Source organism: Panthera onca, chromosome C1 (assembly GCF_046562875.1).
Source record: "Panthera onca isolate mPanOnc1 chromosome C1, mPanOnc1 haplotype 2, whole genome shotgun sequence".
Taxonomy (NCBI): domain Eukaryota; kingdom Metazoa; phylum Chordata; class Mammalia; order Carnivora; family Felidae; genus Panthera; species Panthera onca.
The window spans coordinates 9,197,533-9,219,864 of NC_138346.1; the positions used below are offsets into that span (position 1 = coordinate 9,197,533).

Genomic DNA, 22,332 nt, shown 5'->3' on the forward strand with positions numbered 1-22,332 from the left:
GGTTTCTTTCACCTGCTTCTGGGGAAACCTGAGCTAGTACCGGGGCCATGGGTCTCCTACTCCCCCAAAACCTCTTGTATTGTAAGCGGATCTTAGAATCAATCCAGAGCAGGTCACAGAAGTCCAGGGAGGGGGTCCTATAGACCAGTTCTATGACTTTGACTTTTACTCTGAGCAAGGTAGGAACCCTTGGAGGGTTTTAAGCAAAGGGGTGGTAAAGACTCCCACCTTACAGGACTGTTCTAGCTCCAGGCAAAGATGTTAAGTAGGCAGCACACATTCAAAAAGGCTCAGCTGGGAAAGGCTGCTAGGTGATAGGCTTTGAGAATCCTCAGCTCTGAGATGGTACCTGAAGCTGTGAGGCCAGGTAAGATCTTGGAGAAATGAGCACAATTAGGAAAAGGATGAAGTCCAAGGATTGAACCCTGGGGCATGTTCTCATTTATGGGGAGGAACCAGCAAGAGACTGGGGAAAAGCACCTGGTGAGGTAGGAGGAAATCCAGGAAAGGGTCAATTCCTAGAAGTCAGGCACAAAACTCATTAGGCTATGGCCAGGGACTGATTTTGTTCAACAGTGCCAGGAGTTTGAGTTAGAGTAAAAATTCAGCAACATGGGGCACCTGCATGGCTCAGTAGGTTGAATGTCTGACTCTTGATTTTGGCTCAGGTCATGATCCCAGGGTTATGGGATCGAGTGCTGCATGGAACTCTGTGCTGACAGCATGGAGTCTGCTTGAGATTCTCAGTCTGTCTCTCTGCCCCTCCCCAACTCATGTCCTCTCTCTCACTCACTCTCTGTCTCTTTCAAAAAAAAAAAAAAATCAGCAACACAGTTTGCTCCTGACCTTGAAAAGTGCAGTGCTGGTGAGTGGTGAGGTGGGAGCCTTCCTGCACTGGCTCAAGAGAGAAGGGAGGACAGGACTTAGAGAGAGTGAATAGAAACCTTTTTTTGGAGCATTTTGCTGTAAAGGCATGACGAGAAATGGAGCAGCAGTTGGAGGGGTGATGGGACAGAAAAAAGGCATTTTTAGAAGGGGAGAAACAGTTACGTTTTGATGCTGCTGGAAGAGACCCATCAAGTAAAAGACCTGATGATGCTATAGGTGGAGGATAGAATTGCTGCATTGAGGATTTAAGAAGGAATGGGCTTCACTGCGCAAGTAGGAGGTGTGACTTAGCCAAGGACATAATTATCGAATTATTGGTGGTAACTTTATAGGCAACGTAATAGAATATTACAAATGACAGCCCCGTTGTAAACACTATAACAACATGTCAAAAAGAAACAAAAAGTATAGATCAGAGTACCTCCCTCTACAGATGACTCCGCTCTGTTGGGATGATTTTGCACATGCAAATTTATGTCACGGCTCATGTATTGCCTCCTTTTTTTAAAAAATGAAATTTATTGTCAAATTGGTTTCTATACAACACACAGTGCTCATCCCAACAGGTGCCCTCCTCCATGCCCATCACCCACTTTCCCCTCCCTCCCACCCCCCTCCATCAACCCTTTATTCTCAGTTTTTAAGAGTCTCGAGAGGGAGGGAGGCAAACCATAAGAGACTCAAGTATTGCCTCCTTAAGGAAGCCTTCCCAACCCCCAGAGCCTATCAAATCACCCTGTCTTATTTTCCTCAGAGCCTTGCTCACCTGCTGAAAATAGCTTGTTAATCAATCGACTAGTCGATCAACCAATCAATTAATTCTTTGATCTCCTCCTCCTAGAACATGTGCTCCGCAAGGGTTATGACCTTGACTGTTTAGTTTGCTGCTGTATTCCAAAACATAGTGGCTGGCCAATGGTATACAGGCAGACCAACTCTCCAGAAAAAAATTCCAAACACCCAAAAACAACAAAACCCTGATTTGTAGCATTTGCTGATTCCTGTGTGTAAACATTCCTCTCATGGCCACTTTCAAGCTACTGACATGACGTCAGTGAATGAAGAGCTGGAAAGACAGGAGCAGGATGGGCTCTCATGAACCGGTTCAAGCCAGCTGCGAGATACTTGGCACAAGAGCCATGCTCAGTAAATAATGCTTGAGTGAAAGAATAAATGAATTATCATTAGCTTGAGCCATTATTCCATTAAAGGTAAGCCTCTCGATATTCCCAGAAGGTTTATACTTTTCCTGTTTTTTAGTTCTTTGTGTCTGCTCTTTTTCTTCCCTAGGCATTCTGTATGTCTCCCTAACTGCCTTGCTGAAAACCTTCCATGATGCTGCTCATACCAAACTTTTACTGAGGGTTTAAGGCAGTGGAGGGCGAGGTCTGTCAGGTCCCAACCCTGGGAGCATCTTCCTATTTGTCTCTCTGCCCAGGGCTCCAGCTTGCAGGGTCAATGCCATATTTCTTCATTTTCCTCTCTATCAGCTACTTCTGTAGAAACTAAGTGTTTGCCTCCAAGCCATCTCTTTTTGGTTCCACCAAACTTAAGCTTGGAGACCATCTTTCTGTAGCCCCAAATTCACTGATGTGTCCCTTCATCACAAAGGACATCTCTCTATTTGGCACCTTCCAGCATCTTCGAGCATTGTGTTGCAGCAAGAGAAACTCTGCAGTTCTTTTTTTATAATGGGTGGGGTTAAATTTGTCAGCAGGACTGCTCTCGCTCCTCCTCCCCCGTCCTCAACAACTTTACCCATCTCAGAAGGCAAAGATGACTTCAATGAGGGCATTTTCTTCTTCACTGTGAAAGTCTTTTCTTACAAGAAGAAACAGTCTAAATGGGGAGAGACACTCGTAAAAGCTGTCCCTGGGGAATCACACTGAACTGGTTCTACAGCCTTGACTGCAGTGTTTGATGGTGTCTCTGGGGAGGGGCAGAGAGAGAGAGGGAGAGAGAGAATCCCAAGCAGTCTCCCCTCTCAGCATGGAGCCCAACTTGGGGCTTGATCTCACGACCACGAGATCATGACCTTGGCCAAAATTAAGAGTTGGATGCTTAACCAACTGAACCACCCAGGCGCCCCCACACCAAGCACCCCCAAAGATGAACTTTTGAGTCCTCTTCTTGAGTGAAAACTCATCTGAGCAGGGCTGTGAAATGGTCATTTCTCTGGTCCCACCAGGATTTCCCTTTGGTTGTGTCCCAGTTTAGCGAATTCTCTTCGTGGGTCCTATGCAGATACTGTCCTGCACTGTTCTGCCCTGTGTAGCTGCTTCCTGATACTGGAGACTCTGTCACTCGTTGGCAGGAGCGCTTGAGACTCGGTTTGAGGCTCCAAATGAAATCAAACTATTTTTCAACTGTGATGAAGAGTGTTTTGCTCCAAGGCTGTCTGCAAAATGACCTGTTGCCCATTATTTGTAAATTTGGGAATGATTCTTTTCTTTCCTTGTTGCATGGTTCTCTACCTCTCTTTAGCATTCTTTGCTAGCTGCCTTTGCATTTTCCCATTTTGTTAATTGTTCACCAGGGCTGCGGTGTGAAGGGATTTATAAGTGTGTTCCTTTCTTGTGATGAGTTTTCATTATACAACAATATTAAAGTCATTCAGCTTCCTACATGACTCTTAAGCCTCTTCTCTAAGGTTAGCAGAATTTCTGTTTTATCACGTTATAGCAAGTTATTAAAACCCTCTGGCAACTTTGTGAGCTGATTAAACATTCTTCAACTTTTCATTTCTACTCCAAACAACAATTAAAATAAAGATAGTGACAAAAAATAGTTACTATTTATTACTTACCATAGGCCAAGAATTCTGCTCTTTCCATGTTTTTTTTTTTAAATTTAATTCTCAGAAAAACCCTAGACTTATTCGTATTTTAATATAAGGAAACAAACATAGAAAAGAATGTGCCCTAGGTCACTGAAAGTAAATGACAATTCTAGAAATCAAATCCAGGGCTGGCTGACTCCAAAGTCCTTGCTGGTAACCTTTCCACTAAATTTTGAGATCTGTCTCTTCTAAGGCCAGTTGGAACCAAATAGTTTTCTGGGCTGAAGCAACTATGACAAAAGCCACAGTCACCTTCGTGGTGATGAAATTAACTCAAGGGCTGCGGCCCTTGGGTGGCTTAGTTGGTTAAGCATCCAACCAACTTAGTTGGTTAAGCATCCAGCTCAGGTCATGATCTCGCCGTTCGTGAGTTTGAACCCCACATTGGGCTCTCTGTTGTCAGCGCAGGGCCTGCTTTGGATCCTTTGTCTCCCTCTCTCTCTCCTCCTCCCCCCGTGCTCTCTCTCTCTCTCTCTCAAAAATAAACAATAAAAAAAAAAAAGAAATTAACTCAAGGACTAAGCCCTGCTCAATGGATGGAGGACATCTACCTTTAGATCTTTTGTGCTATAACAACTTGTATTTCGTTGATCAGTGCCTATTGAGGTTGCTTCTTTAAAGATTACTTACAAGAAGGGTGCCTGGGTGGCTCAGTTGGCTGAGCGTCCAACTTCAGCTCAGGTCATGATCTCGCGGTCCGTGAGTTCGAGCCCTGTGTTGGGCTCTGTGCTGACAGCTCAGAGCCTGGAGCCTGCTTTAGACTCTATGTCTCCCTCTCTCTCTGCTCCTCCCCCACTCATGCTCTATCTCTCTCTGTCTCTCAGAAATAAACCTTAACAAAAAATTAAGTTATTTACATGAAAGCCAAGAAATACCCAGCAATATGGAAGGTATTTGTTGTCCTCCATTAGGTGGTCCAAGATGACTAATGTTAGAGAAATGGATGTTGGATCCACCATGATGATGATGATAATGATGGTGGTGGTGGTGATTTTTTTGGTCTAGGTTTATTTCTTGACTCCATTACCAAAGTGTCAGATCTTGGATTTTCTTAGATGTTCTAGTTCCTCTGGAAGGTACAAAGAGCTATCTTTCCTGGTTACATTCAGCTTATAATTGAAAGATCTTTTTCTAAAATCAAACCATATTCCAGATGCATCTTCTTCTTTGGGAACTTGGTAGAAATACAAATTTTTGGCCCCACCCCTGCTCTCCTAGGAGCTCTCAACCACTGCCATGGCTTCAATGACTGTCAAATGTCTGTAGCCCAGACCTGCTTTCTGAGTTCTCAACCCAGTATATCTACCTTCCCAAATGACATCTCTACTTGGATATATCACCAACACCTCAAACTCAGCATCTTCATAAACATTTACGTTTCACCTTAAATGTCATCTTCTCATTGGACTTTGTTTGCTTTGGACTGATAACTCCTGCACTTTATTACAATTCCTTGTTTAAACTGCCTTCTTTGCCTCACCAGAGTTTGACGAGGGCAGGGATTGGATCTGTCTAGAGATGGCTCAGTTGTGAACACAGCGAATATTTGTTGAATGAATGAATGAAGGTTCTTGTATACTCTATACCAGGGTTATGGACTGAATTGAAGGACATTGGTAGGACATTGAAGACCTAGCCCCCAATATGACTGTGTTTGGAGACAGGGTGCAAAGGAGGCAATAAAGGTTAAATGAAGTCATAAAGGGGGGCCTAAATTTGATAGGGCTGGTGGCCTTTTAAGAATAGGAAGAGATACTAGAGATCTCCCTCTCTCTTTATCTCCACATCTGTACACACGAAAGGCCATGTAAGGACACAGTGAGAAGGTGGCCATCTGTAATGCCAGGAAAAGAGCTCTCACCAGAAACCAAATTTGCTGGCACCTTGCTCATGGACTTCCAGCTTCTGAGACTGTGAGAAAATAAATATCTGTTGTCTAAGCCACCTAGTTGATGGTATTTCGTTACGGCAGTCTGAGGAGTCTAACACACCAGGGATTGACAAACTATGGCCCATGTACCAAATCCAGCCCACTGCCTATTTTGAAAGTTTTATCGAAACACAGCCACATGATTCATTTTGTGTTGTCTGTAACTGCTTTTGTGCTACAGTGACTGAGTAGTTTCTGCAGAGAGCTTCTGGTCCTGTGAAGTCTGAAATATTTACTATCTAGTCCTTTATAGAACAGGTTTGCTCCAGGCCCACCCTAATGTGTCTCTACAAAGGCCAGGCAGACACTCTTCTGCATCTGGGATGCACACTGAGCCCTCTGGGATGCCAGCCTCGCCCAGTGGGACTTCACATGGTCCCACAGCTGGCATAAACATCCCTGAGACAAAGACAATGTTACAGGGGAAAAAGCCACCTATGGGCTTGGCTCAGAATTTATATAAACAAGCTTTGGCATTTGTATGAACAAAGGAGGAGGGAAATGCTCACAGCCAGGGGCCCCGGTTAATGTACACATTCTATTTCCTACATTGTCAAGAAAAATGAACACATCACTGGTTATTCTTTCAGTGGAGTGCTGGTTATGCACCTTTGGTTCAACTTTTATCCCCCCAGGTATTTTATAACTGTAAGAAGTAGAGGTTAACTGGCAGAGAGCCAATAATACCATAAATGATTCTTGCCGGAAAGTTTTGTAAATGAGTCTTGGCCATTGTAATGCAAATGGCTTCCGTCTGGGACAGTGCAGTTGATTGCCCTCTGGTAGAAAAGATGGCCTCAGATACTTTCTCGCCCAGAAGGATAGTAACCAGTGTCACAGATATTAGTCAATTCTTTCCAGCATTCCTTCGACTTGACTGACATAAATCTCAGTTCTTTGAAATCTCCTTGGAACTAGTTTTCATATCTATTCATTAATTAATGAATTTAATAAAACCATGGGTACATGTTCATTTTATATTTGCATGAAGTTGTTCCTGATATGTTGACAATTCTAACATAAGTACAACCGATTCACCCCTCCATGGATTCCTCTGAGGTTAGCTGTTCAGGAAAAGCCTCAAGCCATGCAGGGAAGGAAGGTGAGACCCAGTGGCACTTAGCAGGGGACAGGACGATGGAACACTGTGGTTCAAGTTAACCCTCTTCCAAAAGGCCGTAAGGAAAGAATACCGATAACAAACATTTGGAAGAAGTGATGGCATTTGTCCTGTAAAACGTTTAGGATTTATAAAGCATTCTTAATATTTGCGCTGGGGAGAAGTGGGTTAAAGATTTCTTAGTCACTTGGGAGTTTAACTTTCAGGACTTGTGGCCTGAAATTCGTTTGCAGTTTAGGGAGGTTGCTTTCTTCTTCGTAAGGCAGGGAAAACAGGTTGCTCTGGATGCTGTTGCACCTGCTCTAGATACTTGCTTGTCCCTGGCAGATGGTCTGCATGAATATTATTTCCTGGGTCCAGGGCTTCGATGCTGTCTTAGTCACGGCTGTCTGTTTGAGAAGACCCGCCCTGTCCTCTGCACGGGACCCCTCATGAATATACAAAGTGTTTGCTTCCTCCACTGGCTGCATGTTTCACAGAGAGAGCTCCCACTGGTAAGGAGGGCCCTCATCACGTCGCCTCTGATGTGGAGCCACTTCTCCACCACACATCATCTCTAGGGCAGTGGTCAGATGCTGTGCATTAGGTCTTGCTAGAAAATACGTGAGACGCTGCAAGGATGAAGCCCCCTCCCCCCCACCCGTGATGGTGTCCGCTTCATACAACCCGCTTCGCGTCTCCCCTCAGAAGACAGCTGTCTGGTGTGGTTATGCTCACCTTACTACTCCGCCCTTTCTTCTCTGTTCAAGCAACCATCGAGATTCTCCCTGCAGGAAGCACTCAGAGAATCTGTAGGGCAAGCCGGTGGGGGGGGGGGGGGGGGGGGGGGAGCTTGCCAGGGGGAGCAGCTAACAGGCTCTGTGCTTTGGTGGAGGCTCCAGGTAGGTTTCCGGAAACCATCTCACTGCCCTGAAACTTCAGATACCTCCTTGCTCACTGTGTGAGTCCTCCGAGGGCAGCTCACTTCAGAGCATTCCAACCTAGGTGGGAAATCCAGAGGCCAGGGATCTCTAAGCCCACTGAAGATTCCAAAAACCTAGAAAAATGGACCGCTTACAAAAGGGTGGGAAAGAGTCAAAGACACAGGGCCTCCCTCACAATTTGAACTAAGACTTCTGTTGAGGTCAGGAAAACCATCTCATGCACCATTTCCTTATATATTTCACTCTTATCCACAAAGACAGCGTGGACCTTCTAATCTTGATTTTGAGCTATTCGGTTAGAGGCTTGAGAAGAGAGTTCTATTTTTCCCTGATCGCCTACATCGTGAATTCAGAGTAAAAAGTACAAGACAGTTAAGGGGACTGTGCAATGGCAAGGTTCGGCCACCAGAGGGAAGTGTAGACTTTCTAGAGACTCTGGAGAGAGGAAAAGGGAACCCTAAGAATACCGCCGGGAGGTGGCATGCAAATTGAAAATTAAGTTTCCCCTGCCCAAAATTAGAATACCACCCCCCCCCCCCCCCCCCGGTGTAGACTCTCTTTCTTTTCATTCTTCTCTGTACCTCCTGATAAGAACAGTTGCCCCCGAAGTCTGGAGCGGGTTCCTGAACGACCCCTTGACATCAGGTCCCTGATTTGTGAGGTCTTGTGGGGTGGGAGGTTAGGGGGAGGGGAGGTGGCCAAGGGCAACAGCCGGTGGACCAACTAGGTCAAAAGAAAGAACTAGTATCTGTAACTTCCGATATCCCGCCCCACCACTTGAGTCTTCTGTGGGGCCTCGCTTCAGGAGTGGAACTGCTTGGTCACATACTATTCTAATATAATTTTTTGAGCCACTAAGATGTTTTCCACAACGGCCGTACCACTTTGCGTTTCTTTCTTTTTTTTTTTAAATATATGAAATTTATTGTCGAATTGGTTTCCATACAACACCCAGTGCTCATCCCAACAGGTGCCCTCTTCAATACCCATCACCCACCCTCCCTTCCCTCCCATCCCCCATCAGCCCTCAGTTTGTTTTCAGTTTTTAAGAGTCTCTTATGCTTTGGCTCTCTCCCACTCTAACCTCTCTCTCTCTTTTTTTTTTCCTTCCCCTCCCCCATGGGTTCCTGTTAAGTTTCTCAGGATCCACATAAGAGTGAAAACATGGTTTCTGTCTTTCTCTGTATGGCTTATTTCACTTAGCATCACACTCTCCAGTTCCATCCACGTTGCTACAAAAGGCCATATTTCATTCTTTCTCATTGCCACGTAGTATTCTATTGTGTATATAAACCACAATTTCTTTATCCATTCATCAGTTGATGGACATTTAGGCTCTTTCCATAATTTGGCTATTGTTGAGAGTGCTGCTGTAAACATTGGGGTACAAGTGCCCCTATGCATCAGCACTCCTGGATCCCTTGGGTAAATTCCTAGCAGTGCTACTGCTGGGTCATAGGGTAGGTCTATTTTTAATTTTTTGAGGAACCTCCACACTGTTTTCCAGAGCGGCTGCACCAGTTGGCATTCCCACCAAGAGTGCAAGAGGGTTCCCGTTTCTCCACATCCTCTCCAGCATCTATAGTCTCCTGATTTGTTTATTTTGGCCACTCTGACTGGCATGAGGTGATATCTCAGTATGGTTTTGATTTGTATTTCCCTGATGAGGAGCGATGTTGAGCATCTTTTCATGTGCCTGTTGGCCATCGGAGGTCTTCTTTAGAGAAATGTCGATTCATGTTTTCTGCCCATTTCTTCACTGGATTATTTGCTTTTCGGGTGTGGAGTTTGGTGAGCTCTTTATAGATTTTGGATACGAGCCCTTTGTCTGATTTGTCATTTGCAAATATCTTTTCCCATTCCATTGGCTGCCTTTTAGTTTTGTTGATTGTTTCCTTTGCTGTGTAGAAGCTTTTTATCATCATGAGGTCCCAATAGTTCATTTTTGCTTTTAATTCCCTTGCCTTTGGGGATGTGTCAAGTAAGAAATTGCTGCGGCTGAGGTCAGAGAGGTCTTTTCCTGTTTTCTCCTCTAGGGTTTTGATGGTTTCCTGTCTCACATTCAGGTCCTTTATCCATTTTGAGTTTATTTTTGTGAATGGTGTGAGAAAGTGGTCTAGTTTCAACCTTCTGCATGTTGCTGTCCAGTTCTCCCAGCACCATTTTGTTAAAAAGACTGTCTTTTTTTTCCATTGGATATTCTTTCTTGCTTTGTCAAAGATTAGTTGGCCATACTTTTGTGGGTCTAGTTCTGGGGTTTCTAGTCTATTCTATTGGTCTATGTGTCTGTTTTTGTGCCAACACCATGCTGTCTTGATGATTACAGCTTTGTAGTAGAGGCTAAAGTCTGGGATTGTGATGCCTCCTGCTTTGGTCTTCTTCAAAATTACTTTGGCTATTCGGGGCCTTTTGTGGTTCCATATGAATTTTAGGATTGCTAGTTCTAGCTTCGAGAAGAATGCTGGTGCAATTTTGATTGGGATTGCATTGAATGTGTAGATAGCTTTGGGTAGTATTGACATTTTGACAATATTTATTCTTCCAACCCATGAGCATGGAATGTTTCTCCATTTCTTTATATCTTCTTCAATTTCCGTCATAAGCTTTCTATAGTTTTCAGCATACAGATCTTTTACGTCTTTGGTTAGATTTATTCCTAGGTATTTTATGCTTCTTGGTGCAATTGTGAATGGGATCAGTTTCTTTACTTGTCTTTCTGTTGCTTCATTATTAGTGTGTAAGAATGCAACTGATTTCTGTACATTGATTTTGTATCCTGCAACTTTGCTGAATTCATGTATCAGTTTTAGCAGACTTTTGGTGGAGCCTATCGAATTTTCCATGTATAATATCATGTCACCTGCAAAAAGTGAAAGCTTAACTTCATCTTTGCCAATTTTGATGCCTTTGATTTCCTTTTGTTGTCTGATTGCTGATGCTAGAACTTCCAACACTATGTTAAACAACAGCGGTGAGAGTGGACATCCCTGTCGTGTTCCTGATCTCAGGGAAAAAGCTCTCAGTTTTTCCCCATTGAGGATGATGTTAGCTGTGGGCTTTTCATAAATGGCTTTTATGATGTTTAAGTATGTTCCTTCTATCCCGACTTTCTCAAGGGTTTTTATTAAGAAAGGGTGCTGGATTTTGTCAAATGCTTTTTCTGCATCGATTGACAGGATCATATGGTTCTTATCTTTTCTTTTATTAATGTGATGTATCATGTTGATCGATTTGCGAATGTTGAACCAGCCCTGCATCCCAGGAATGAATCCCACTTGATCATGGTGAATAATTGTTTTTATATGCTGTTGAATTCGATTTGCTAGTATCTTATTGAGAATTTTTGCATCCATATTCATCAGGGATATTGGCCTGTAGTTCTCTTTTTTTTACTGGGCCTCTGTCTGGTTTAGGAATCAAAGTAATACTGGCTTCATAGAATGAGTCTGGAAGTTTTCTTTCCCTTTCTATTTTTTGGAACAGCTTGAGAAGGATAGGTATTATCTCTGCTTTAAACGTCTGGTAGAACTCCCTTGGGAAGCCATCTGGTCCTGGACTCTTATTTGTTGGGAGATTTTTGATAACTGATTCAATTTCTTCTCTGGTTATGGGTCTGTTCAAGCTTTCTATTTCCTCCTGATTGAGTTTTGGAAGTGTGTGGGTGTTTAGGAATTTGTCCATTTCTTCCAGGTTGTCCAGTTTGTTGGCATATAGTTTTTCATAGTATTCCCTGATAATTGCTTGTATTTCTGAAGGATTGGTTGTAATAATTCCATTTTCATTCATAATTTTATCTATTTGGGTCATCTCCTTTTTCTTTTTGAGAAGCCTAGCTAGAGGTTTATCAATTTTGTTTATTTTTTTCAAAAAACCAACTCTTGGGGCGCCTGGGTGGCTCAGTCAGTTAAGCGTCCGACTTCGGCTCAGGTCATGATCTCACGGTCCATGAGTTTGAGCCCCGCATCAGGCTCTGTGCTGACAGCTCGGAGCCTGGTGCCTGCTTCAGATTCTGTGTCTCCCTCTCTCTCTGACCCTCCCCCATTCATGCTCTGTCTCTCTGTCTCAAAAATAAATAAACATTAAAAAAAATAAAATAAAATAAAAACAACTCTTGGTTTCATTGATCTGCTCTACAGTTTTTTTTAGATTCTATATTGTTTATTTCTGCTCTAATCTTTATTATTTCTCTTCTTCTGCTGGGTTTAGGGTGTCTTTGCTGTTCTGCTTCTATTTCCTTTAGGTGTTCTGTTAGATTTTGTATTTGGGATTTTTCTTGTTTCTTGAGATAGGCCTGGATTGCAATGTATTTCCTCTCAGGAAATTGGATTGTTGTATTTTCATTTTCGTTTGTTTCCATATATTTTTTAATTTCTTCTCTAATTGCCTGGTTGACCCATTCATTCTTTAGTAGAGTGTTCTTTAACCTCCATGCTTTTGGAGGTTTTCCAGACTTTTTCCTGTGGTTGATTTCAAGCTTCATAGCATTGTGGTCTGAAAGTATGCATGGTATGATCTCAATTCTTGTATACTTATGAAGGACTGTTTTGTGACCCAGTATGTGATCTATCTTGGAGAATGTTCCGTGTGCACTCGAGAAGAAAGTATATTCTGTTGCTTTGGGATAAAGAGTTCTAAATATATCTGTCAAGTCCATCGGATCCAATGTATCATTCAGGGCCCTTGTTTCTTTATTGACCGTGTGTCTAGATGATCTATCCATTGTTGTAAGTGGGGTGTTAAAGTCCCCTGCAATGACCACATTCTTATCAATAAGGTTGCTTATGTTTGTGAGTAATTGTTTTATATATTTGGGGGCTCCTGTATTCGGCACATAGACATTTATAATTGTTAGCTCTTCCTGATGGATAGACCCTGTAATTATTTTATAATGCCCTTCTTCATCTCTTGTTACAGCCTTTAATTTAAAGTCTAGTTTGTCTGATATAAGTATGGCTACTCCAGCTCTGTTTTGACTTCCAGTAGCATGATAAATAGTTCTCCATCCCCTCACTTTCAATCTGAAGGCGTCCTCAGGTCTAAAATGAGTCTCTTATAGACAGCAAATAGATGGGTCTTGTTTTTTTATCCATTCTGATACCCTATGTCTCTTGCTTGGCGCATTTAGTCCATTTACGTTCAGTGTTATTATAGAAAGATATGAGTTTAGAGTCATTGTGATTTCCATAGGTTTCATGCTTGTAGAGATGTCTCTGGTGCTTTGTCTCACAGGATCCCCCTTAGGATCTCTTGTAGGGCTGGTTTAGTGGTGATGAATTCCTTCAGTTTTTGTTTGTTTGGGAAGACCTCTATCTCACTTTCTATTCTAAATGACGGATTTGCTGGATAAAGGATTCTCGGCTGCATATTTTTTTCTGTTCATCACACTGAAGATTTCCTGCCATTCCTTTCTGGCCTGCCAAGTTTCAGTAGAGAGATCCGTCACGAGTCTTATCGGTCTCCCTTTATATGTTAGAGCACGTTTATCCCTAGCTGCTTTCAGAATTTTCTCTTTATCCTTGTATTTTGCCAGTTTCATTATGATATGTCGTGCAGATCAATTCAAGTTACGTCTGAAGGGAGTTCTCTGTGCCTCTTGGATTTCAATGCCTTTTTCCTTCCCCAGATCAGGGAAGTTCTCAGCTATGATTTCTTCAAGTACACCTTCAGCACCTTTCCCTCTCTCTTCCTCCTCTGGAATACCAATTATGCGTAGATTATTTCTCTTTAGTGCATCACTTAGTTCTCTAATTTTCCCCTCATACTCCTGGATTTTTTTTATCTCTCTTTTTCTCAGCTTCCTCTTTTTCCATAATTTTATCTTCTAGTTCACCTATTCTCTCCTCTGCCTCTTCAATCCAAGCCGTGGTTGTCTCCATTTTATTTTGCAGCTCATTTATAGCATTTTTTAGCTCCTCCTGGCTGTTCCTCAGTCCCTTGATCTCTGTAGCAAGAGATTCTCTGCTGTCCTCTACACTGTTTTCAACCCCAGCAATTAATTTTATGACTATCATTCTAAATTCACTTTCTGTTATATCATTTAAATCCTTTTTGATCAGTTCATTAGCAGTTGTTATTTCCTGGAGATTCTTTTGAGGGGAATTCTTCTGTTTGGTCATTTTGGATAGTCCCTGGAGTGGTGCGGACCTGCAGGGCACTTCCTTGTGCTGTGGTATATAACTGGACTTGGTGGGCGGGGCTGCAGTCAGACCTGATGTCTGCCCCCAGCCCACCGCTGGGGCCACAGTCAGACTGGTGTGTGCCTTCTCTTCCCCTCTCCTAGGGGCGGGATTCACTGTGGGGTGGCGTGGCCCGTCTGGGCTACTTGCACACTGCCAGGCTTGTGGTGATGGGGATCTGGTGTATTAGCTGGGGTGGATTGGCAAGGTGCACGGGGGTGGGAGGGGTAGGCTCAGCTCGCTTTTCCTTCGGAGATCCGCTCCGGGAGGGGCCCTGCGGCACCTGGAGGGAGTCAGACCCGCCACTGCCAGAGGTGTGGATCCACAGAAGCACAGTGTTGGGTGTTTGCATGGTGCAGGCAAGTTCCCTGGCAGGAACCGGTTCCCTTTTGGATTTTGGCTGGGGGATGGGCGAGGGAGATGGTGCTGGCGAGTGCCTTTGTTCCCTGCCAAGCTGCACTCTGTTGTCCCGGGGCTCAACCACTCTCCCTCCCGTTGTCCTCCAGTCCTCCCGTTCTCCGAGCAGAGCTGTTAGCTTATAACCTTCCAGATGTCAAGTCCTGCTTGCTGTCGGAACACACGCCGTCCGGCCCCTCCGCTTTTGCCAGCCAGACTCGGGGGCTCTGCTTGGCCGGCGAGCCGCCCCTCCGCCCCGGCTCCCTCCCACCAGTCCGTGCAGCGCGCACCGCCTCGCCGCCCTTCCTACCCTCTTCCGTGGGCCTCTGGTCTACGCTTGGCTCCAGAGAGTCCGTTCTACTAGTCTTCTGGCGGTTTTCTGGGATATTTAGGCAGGCGTAGGTGGAATCTAAGTGACCGCAGGACGCGGTGAGCCCAGCGTCCTCCTACGCCACCATCTTCCTTCTACCTCTAAACTCCCACTTTGCGTTTCTATCAACAAGTGAGGATTCCATTTTCTCCACATCCTCACCAATACTTGTTATTTTCTGTGTGTGGTTCTTTAAAAAATTTTTTTAGTATAGCCATCCTAGTAGGTATGAAGTGACATCTCATTATGGTTTTGGTTTACATTTGCATAATTATTAATGATGTTGAGCATCTTTTCATGTGTTTATTGATCATTTGCATATCTTCTCTGGAGAAATGTCTACTCATTTGCCTGTTTTGAGTTCTTTGTGCTTTGCTGTTGTTGTGAAGCTTTAGAAGTTCTTTATATATTTTGAATACTAATCCCTTACCAGTTATGTGATTTGCAAGTATTTTCCCTCCATTTTGCAGGTTGTCTCTTCATTTTCTTTTTTTCTTTTTTATTCTTTAAAAGTATTCTTTTTTAAATTAAAGTATACTTGACATACAATAGTAAATTAGTTTCAGGAGTGCAACATAGCGGTTTGACATCTTTATACATGATGAAATGCTCACCATGGTAAGCGTAGTTACTGTCACTTTACAAAGTTATTATAATGTTATTGGCTATATTCTCTATGCTATACTTTATATCTTCATGACTTATTTATTCTATAATGGGAAGTTTGTGTTTCTTAATTCCCTTCATCTGTTTTGCTCGTCCCCACCCTCACCCCCCTCTGGCAACCACCAGTTTGTTTTCTGTATTTATGAGTCTGTTTTTGTTTTGTTTTGCTTGTTCATTTGTTTTGTTTCTTAGGTTCCACATATAAGTGAAATCATCTTATACTTGTCTTTCTCTGTCTGACTTATTTTAATCAATGTAATACCCTCCAGGTCCATCCATGTTGTTGCAAATGGCAAGATTTCCTTCTTTTTTGTGATAATTTTTTCTATTTATTTTGAGAGAGAGAGAGAGACAGACAGACAGAAAGTGAGTGGCAGAAGAGCAGAGAGAGAGGGAGACACAGAATCCGAAGCAGATTCCAGGCTCTGAGCTGTCAGCATACAGCCTGACATGGGGCTTAAACCCATGAACCATGAGATCGTGACCTGAGCCGAAGTCAGATGCTTAACGGACTGAGCCACCCAGGTGCCCCTTGATTTCCTTCTTTTTTATGGCTGAGTAATATACCATTGAATATATTCCATTGTATATACACCACATCTTCTTTATCCGTTCATCTATTGGTGGACAGTTAGGTTGCTTCCATATCTTGGCTGTTGCAAATAAGGCCGCAGTGACATAATGGTGCATGTATCTTCTTGAACTAATGCTCTTGTTTTCTTCGTGTAAATACCCAGAAGTGGAATTGCTGTATCATATGGTCGTTCTATTTTTAATTCTTTGAGGAACCTCTATATTCCAGAGTGGCTGCTCCAGTTTGCATTCCCACCAACAGTGCAAGAGGGTTCCTTTTTCTCCACAACCTCACCAACACTTGTTATTTCTTGTCTTTTTGATACTGACCATTCTAACAGGTGTGAGGTGATATCTTGTTGTGATTTTGATTTGCTTTTCCTTGATGATTAGTGATTTTGAGCATCTTTTCATGTGTCTATTGACCATCTATATGTTTTCTTTGGGAAAAGGTCTATTCAGGTCCTCTGCCCATTTTTAAATTGGATTTTTTTTTTGGTGTTGAGTTGTATGAGCTCTTTATGTATTTTGGACATTAACCTCTTATTGGATATATAATTTGCAAATACCTTCTCCCATTCAGCAGGTTGCGTTTTCATTTTATTGATGGTTTCCCTCACTGTGCTAAAGCTTTTTAGTTTGATGTAGTCCTGATTGTTTATTTTTGCTTTTGTTGACCCTACCTGAGGCGACAAATCCAAAAAAATATATTGCTAAGGCTGATGTCCAAGAGTTTACTGCCTATGTTCTTTTTAGGAGTTTTACGGTTTTAGGTCTTACATTTAGGTTGTTAATTCATTTTGGGTTTATTTTTGTATATGGTGTAAGAAAGTGGTCCAGTTTCATTCTTTTCCATGTAGCTATCCAGTTTTCCCAACACCGTTTATTGAAGAGATTCCCTTTTCCCATTGTATATTCTTGCCTCTTTTGCCATAGGTTAACTGATCATATATGTGTGGGTTTGTTTCTGAGGTCTCTGTTCTGTTCCACTGATCTATGTGTCTGTTTTTGTGCCAGTACCATGCTGCTTTGGTTACTCTAGCTTTGTAGGATAGTTTGAAATCTGGCGGTGTGATTCTTCTAGTTTTCTTCTTCTTTTTCAAGATTGCTTTAGCTATTTGGGGTCTTTTGCAGTTCTATATAAATTTTAATATTATTTGTTCTGGTTATGTGAAAAATGTTGTTGGTATTTTGATAAGGATTACAAGTGTCTGTAGATTGCATTGAGTAGTATGGACATTTTAACAATAATAATTCTTCCAATCCATGATCATAGCATATATTTCCATTTATTTGTATCATCTTCAATTTCTTTCTTCAGTGTTTTATAGTTTTCAGAGTATAGGTCTTTCACCTTGGTTAAATTTATTCCTAGTTATTTTATTCTTTTTTGATGTAATTTTAAATGGGATTGTTTTCTTATATTCTCCTTGTGTTTGTCATAGTATATAGAAACACAACAGATTTCTCTATATTCATTTTGTATCTGGCAAATTTACTGAATTCATTAGTGCTAATAGTTTTTGATGGGGTTTTATATATATATAGCATGTCTTTTGCAAATAGTGACAGTTTTACTTCTGTACCAATTTGAATGCATTTTATTTACTTTTCTTGTATTGTTGCTTTGGCTAGGACTTCCAGTACTATGTTGGATAAAAGTGGTGAGAGTGACATCCTTGTCTTGGTCCTGATCTTAGAGGAAATACTTTTAGTTTTGTACTGTTGAGTATGATGTTAGCTGTGGGTTTGTATTTTCACTTTCTTGATAATTTACTTCCATGAACAAAAGTTCTTAATTTTGATGAAGTCCAATTTATCTATTTTTTCTATTCTTGCCCATGCTTTTGGTGTCATATCCATGAAATAATTGCCAAACCCAGTGTTATGAAGACGTTCCCCAATTTTTTCTTCTAAGAGTTTTAATGTTGGGCTTTTGATCTATTTTGAGTTAATTTTTGTATGTGGGGATTTTGTGCATGTGGATATCCAGTTTTCCTGGCATCTTTTGCTGAAAAGGCTATCTTTTCATTACTTTTTTTCAAAAATTTTTTAATGTTTTATTTTTTGAGAGACAGAGAGAGACAGAGCATTAATGGGGGAGGGGTTGAGAGAGAGGGGGAGACACAGAATCCAAAGCAGGCTCCAGGCTCTGAGCTGTCAGCTCAGAGCCCAATGCAGGGCTCGAACCCACAAACATGAGATCATGACCTGAGCCGAAGTCAGATGCTCAACCAACTGAGCCGCCCAGGAGCCCCTATCTTTTTGTTATTGAATGGTCATGGCACCCTTGTTGAAAATCAACTGACCATATGTATGAAGGTTTATTTCTGGTCTCTCTAGTCTATTTTACTTGTCCATATGTCTGTACTTATGCCAGTGCCATACTGTTTCAATTACTGTAGCTTTGCATTGCTAGCTTTGAACTTCATTCTTTTTCAAGACTGTTTTAGCTATTCAAAGCTATGAAAAAGGCTTTTGGAATTTTTGTAAGAATTGTGATAAATCTATAGACTGCTTTGGGTAGTGTTGACATCATAAAATGTTAAGTCTCCCAATCCATGAACATGGGATTTCTTTCCATTTATTTAAGTCTTCATTAATTTCTTTCAGCAATGTTTTATAGTTTTTAGGAAGTCTTTCACTTCCTTAGAGTTATGTTTAAGTACTTACTTCTTTTAGATGATTTTGCTTCCTTAACTTTTTTTTTTAACTGTTGAAGGATAATTCTCAGCTGTGGGTCAGCCTGAAGAAAAAGCTTAAGGTCTTTTCAGGTCTTCTCTGAGCCTGCACCTGTCCATGGGCAGATGTGCAGTGGCCTTCTAAACTCCCCTGTATATGGTTGCTTTTGAATGTCTGAATCTTAAATGTCTGGCTTCCAAAAGGGAAGTAAGGGAGAAAAAACCCAAACAAAAAACCAGATGCAGCTCCTTAAGTCCCCAGGAAGCCACCCCAACCAGTGGGGCTGCAATAATGGCTGCTTCTGTGCTGATACCTCAGCAATGAGAAGCTGTCATCAACAATCAGAACACAGAACCCTAATATTTGGAGGACCAGTTCCTTATCGGCCACCCTGGCTGCAACAAGCTACCCTAGGAATGTGAGCACAGCTGCCTGCTACTGGGCTTGGGGCTCAGGGATAGGCCGCTGCTGTAGGCTGAAATATATAAGCTAAATATATAGGCTACAGGCTGATATTGACCAAAGTTAGCCACACTTTCTTGGTCAAGCTTTCTCCTGGAAGCTGCAAACATTCAAATAGACTGCAAAGTTCCAAAGTAGTGACTTCTGACAGTTTCCCTCCCATTGTCAAGTCCCATAGTAAAATTGAGGAACCAGAATGAAATCTCCCCTCATTTTTAGGTTAGTCTCCCAAGGAAATTATAACCCCAAAGGTCCCTCTGGCTGATATCCTGGTTCTGCTCAGACTCAGCTGCAGAGGACTGGGTGCAGTCCAGATTCTCACCGCTCTGGCTGCAGCAGCCTGTGCTCTTTGGGAAATGTGGTTCTTAGCACTACTAATCCAGGTGCATCAACCCGTGGTCTCTTATGTGTCCCGCATTTCCAAATTCCAAGAGGCAAGAGGGTTACCAGAACTAAGAAGAATATTACAAGTCTGGTTCCAACCCACAAAAGAAAAAAAAACCCACAGAAGTTAATTTGTAGTCAAGCCAACAATGTGAGAATTCCCTGATTCCAGGACCCTTACAGCCACAGACTCTAGCAAAGACTTCCTCTTATCTGAGGTGTGGGGAACAGACAGGTCAAACTATAGAGGGAAGGAAAGTTACCAGTCAGTGTTGAGGGTCCATTGCAGAACTTAATTTTAACTGGGGATAGCTTCTACTTGAAGGCCAATTGTGGCACATAAGTTTCCCAGATCCTGGGGGAAATCTGCCTATTTGAACAACTTCCTTTTTCAGAAAGTGACATTTGTCCACTTGCCAGTTTTGTAAATTTTCAGTGTTCAGCCCTGTTCCCAAGGCTTCTTGTGATTCCCTTTCCCCATGCAGAATCCACATTGGTTATTTAAAACCTTTTGATTTCTATTTGCCTTATGAGCCCTGTGTTCTGGCACACAATGATGAGTCAGTGTTTGACCTGTCCAGGGAAGCAGTTTCATTTATACAAGGCACATCTCCAAGCAGAGGCTATTGCTATGCATCTTCCTTGGTTTTTGTGGGGATTTGAGGGCATCTTATAATAATACCTTCTATATGCTACAGTTCAAAGCCACTTGAGAGAGAAGAAGTCAGGTAGTTGGAGATCATAACATCAGTTTATTATGAATCAAAACTAGGTTGGATGATATGGCTTAGATATGTCACAGCAATGAGTTTCCTCATACTGGGCTCCATGATTAGGGACCTCACTGTAGCCGGGCAGGGCCTACTCTCACAATGCCTACACCTGGGGCACCAGACTAGAGGCCTTCTCTATGCTCCCAGTCTGGCTCCAGAGAGACAGGCAGGAAGAGACCACACTTTATAGCCTGTGCTTTTCCTCCTTACCACTTACCGCTCAGGGGAAGGAAGAGGGTGCAGGGAAGGATGAGGAGTATCATGCTGACTGATGTCCCTCTCCTGGAAAGAGGAGGCGTGGGGAGCTGGAAATGAATGTCCCCAGCCAAATTCCCCAGGCTACTTCCTACTCTGTGCTTCCAATTCTCATTCATAAGAGGAAGCCTGGACCCTTTATTCTGTAGCTATAGTGGCCACTGCTCCTGCTGTTGCCTCCTACCTTGAAATCTGCAGGCCCAGGGAGCCCCCTGCTCTAGATAATAAAGCCCTTGTCTCAGCTTGGACCCATCCCTAAATACAGAACCCTGAGCTGAAGCTGCTCTTGGCAAAGCCTACCAAGATGGTTATTTCAGTGGTCCAGTAAGGACCAACATAACTGCTGGCCCAGGCTTTACACCAGCCTCAAATCTTCCTCTGTTTCTGAATGTTCCAGGCTTTGAATAATCTGGGCTCTCCCTGTGGGGGCAGAAATGTGACAAGCCATGAAAAGGCCTCCTGTATGACACACTTCCTTCAAGTTCCAGCAGAGTCTTCAAAGTTCAACCTGCTTCTTATGTTCTGTCCTTGTCTTCTATGTGTGGGTCTGATGCTGTTTCTGAGAGCAGGACATCTTTTTTCTTTCCTATCCTTCATGTCTTGACCATGGGGCCAAAACCTAGCTCTTAAACAGAGCTCTTTTTATTTCATAACCCTTTTTTCTTCACATATTGCATTTTGAGGATTTTAAAAGTTAGGGCACTCTCTGTTACAAGTTAACAAATACCTTGGCTCAAATTGAGAACACATTTTAACTTTCATAATGGAAAATCTAGCGGCAAGACCCAGGTTTCAGGGTTGGTTGATTCAGTGGCCCAATGATGTCATCCATCATCTGGGTATTTTACATCTTTCTGCTCTGATGCCTCAGCACCAACTTCCACCTAGGGTTGTTGGTTCCTCTGGGGGTGGGGAGGTGTAAGATGGCTACCAGCAGCAACTGGGTAACATGCTGCCTTGTTTAGAGTCACATGGGATGAAAGACTGGCTGGTTTTACACAGAAGCAATAGGAAAACTTCTAGCAACTCACTGATCCAAACTGACTTAGTCCTGGCCATCCATAAACCAGTGACTAGAAAGGCAGAGGAATGGATTCCTGCCACTGGAATGGAGTGAGGGTCTGGGGCAGAGGAGTTTTGGGGAGCCAATGAGAATGTTCCCTTTCCCTGAGCTGAGTACTCCCAACATAGATATTTCAATCTCCTTAGCATGTAGTTTGTGTTTTGTGTTGATTCTACTGAGATTTCCTCTACCTCAGCCAAGAATCTGATGTATCTCCTATAGCATATGGATCCTCATTGCTTTTTATCTGTCTGCTAATACAGCCACCACATTGCCAGGACTGAAACAAGCAATCAGTTCTCTGTAGTTCACTCCATAGCCACCCCTCTCCAATGGGGGCACATGGTTCCTCCAAGGGAGGAGGGAAGATGGGGGTTGAGATAACCTCCACCTTCACTCTTTGAACCTGGTTGGAGTTCCAAAGAATTTAAAGACCAACAGAAGTTGAGATAGTTTATATTGCATGTCCACCCATCCCCAGCTTGAATAGCCCGAAGACCAAAGAGGTGTGTGTTTCTCGATGCGGGGTCTATGGACCACCAAATCGGAGCCACAGTCCCACCAAATCTCTCATATTCTGGTTTTATTTCATGTTCCCCCTTTCATTTTATTTTTTCCAATTTATATTTAACTTCTACTTACATATTTTAAGTATTTTGAAGACACTTTAAATGCTTTGCTGAAATGATGGCAGAGTATACATAAAAATAAATCTTTGTGCCCATATTACATTGTCTTACACTTGATCTTAGCCAAAAGGCCAAGAAGCGATCCATATTACGTTGTCTTAATAGCAAGTTAAACATTGTTATTCTTTTTCAAGATTGTCTTG

At 42.6% G+C, this 22,332-nt stretch overlaps 1 long non-coding RNA gene across 1 annotated transcript in view; it reads left to right on the forward strand.

Annotated features, from left to right (window-relative positions):
• Window positions 1-1,802: 1,802 nt before the first annotated feature.
• The window catches only part of LOC132672244 (uncharacterized), a 28,402-nt gene continuing 7,872 nt past the window's right edge, over window positions 1,803-22,332 (forward strand). Inside the window, exon 1 of the long non-coding RNA XR_009607437.3 lies at window positions 1,803-2,099. This is a non-coding gene — a long non-coding RNA (uncharacterized LOC132672244). The remainder of the gene's footprint in view (window positions 2,100-22,332) is intronic.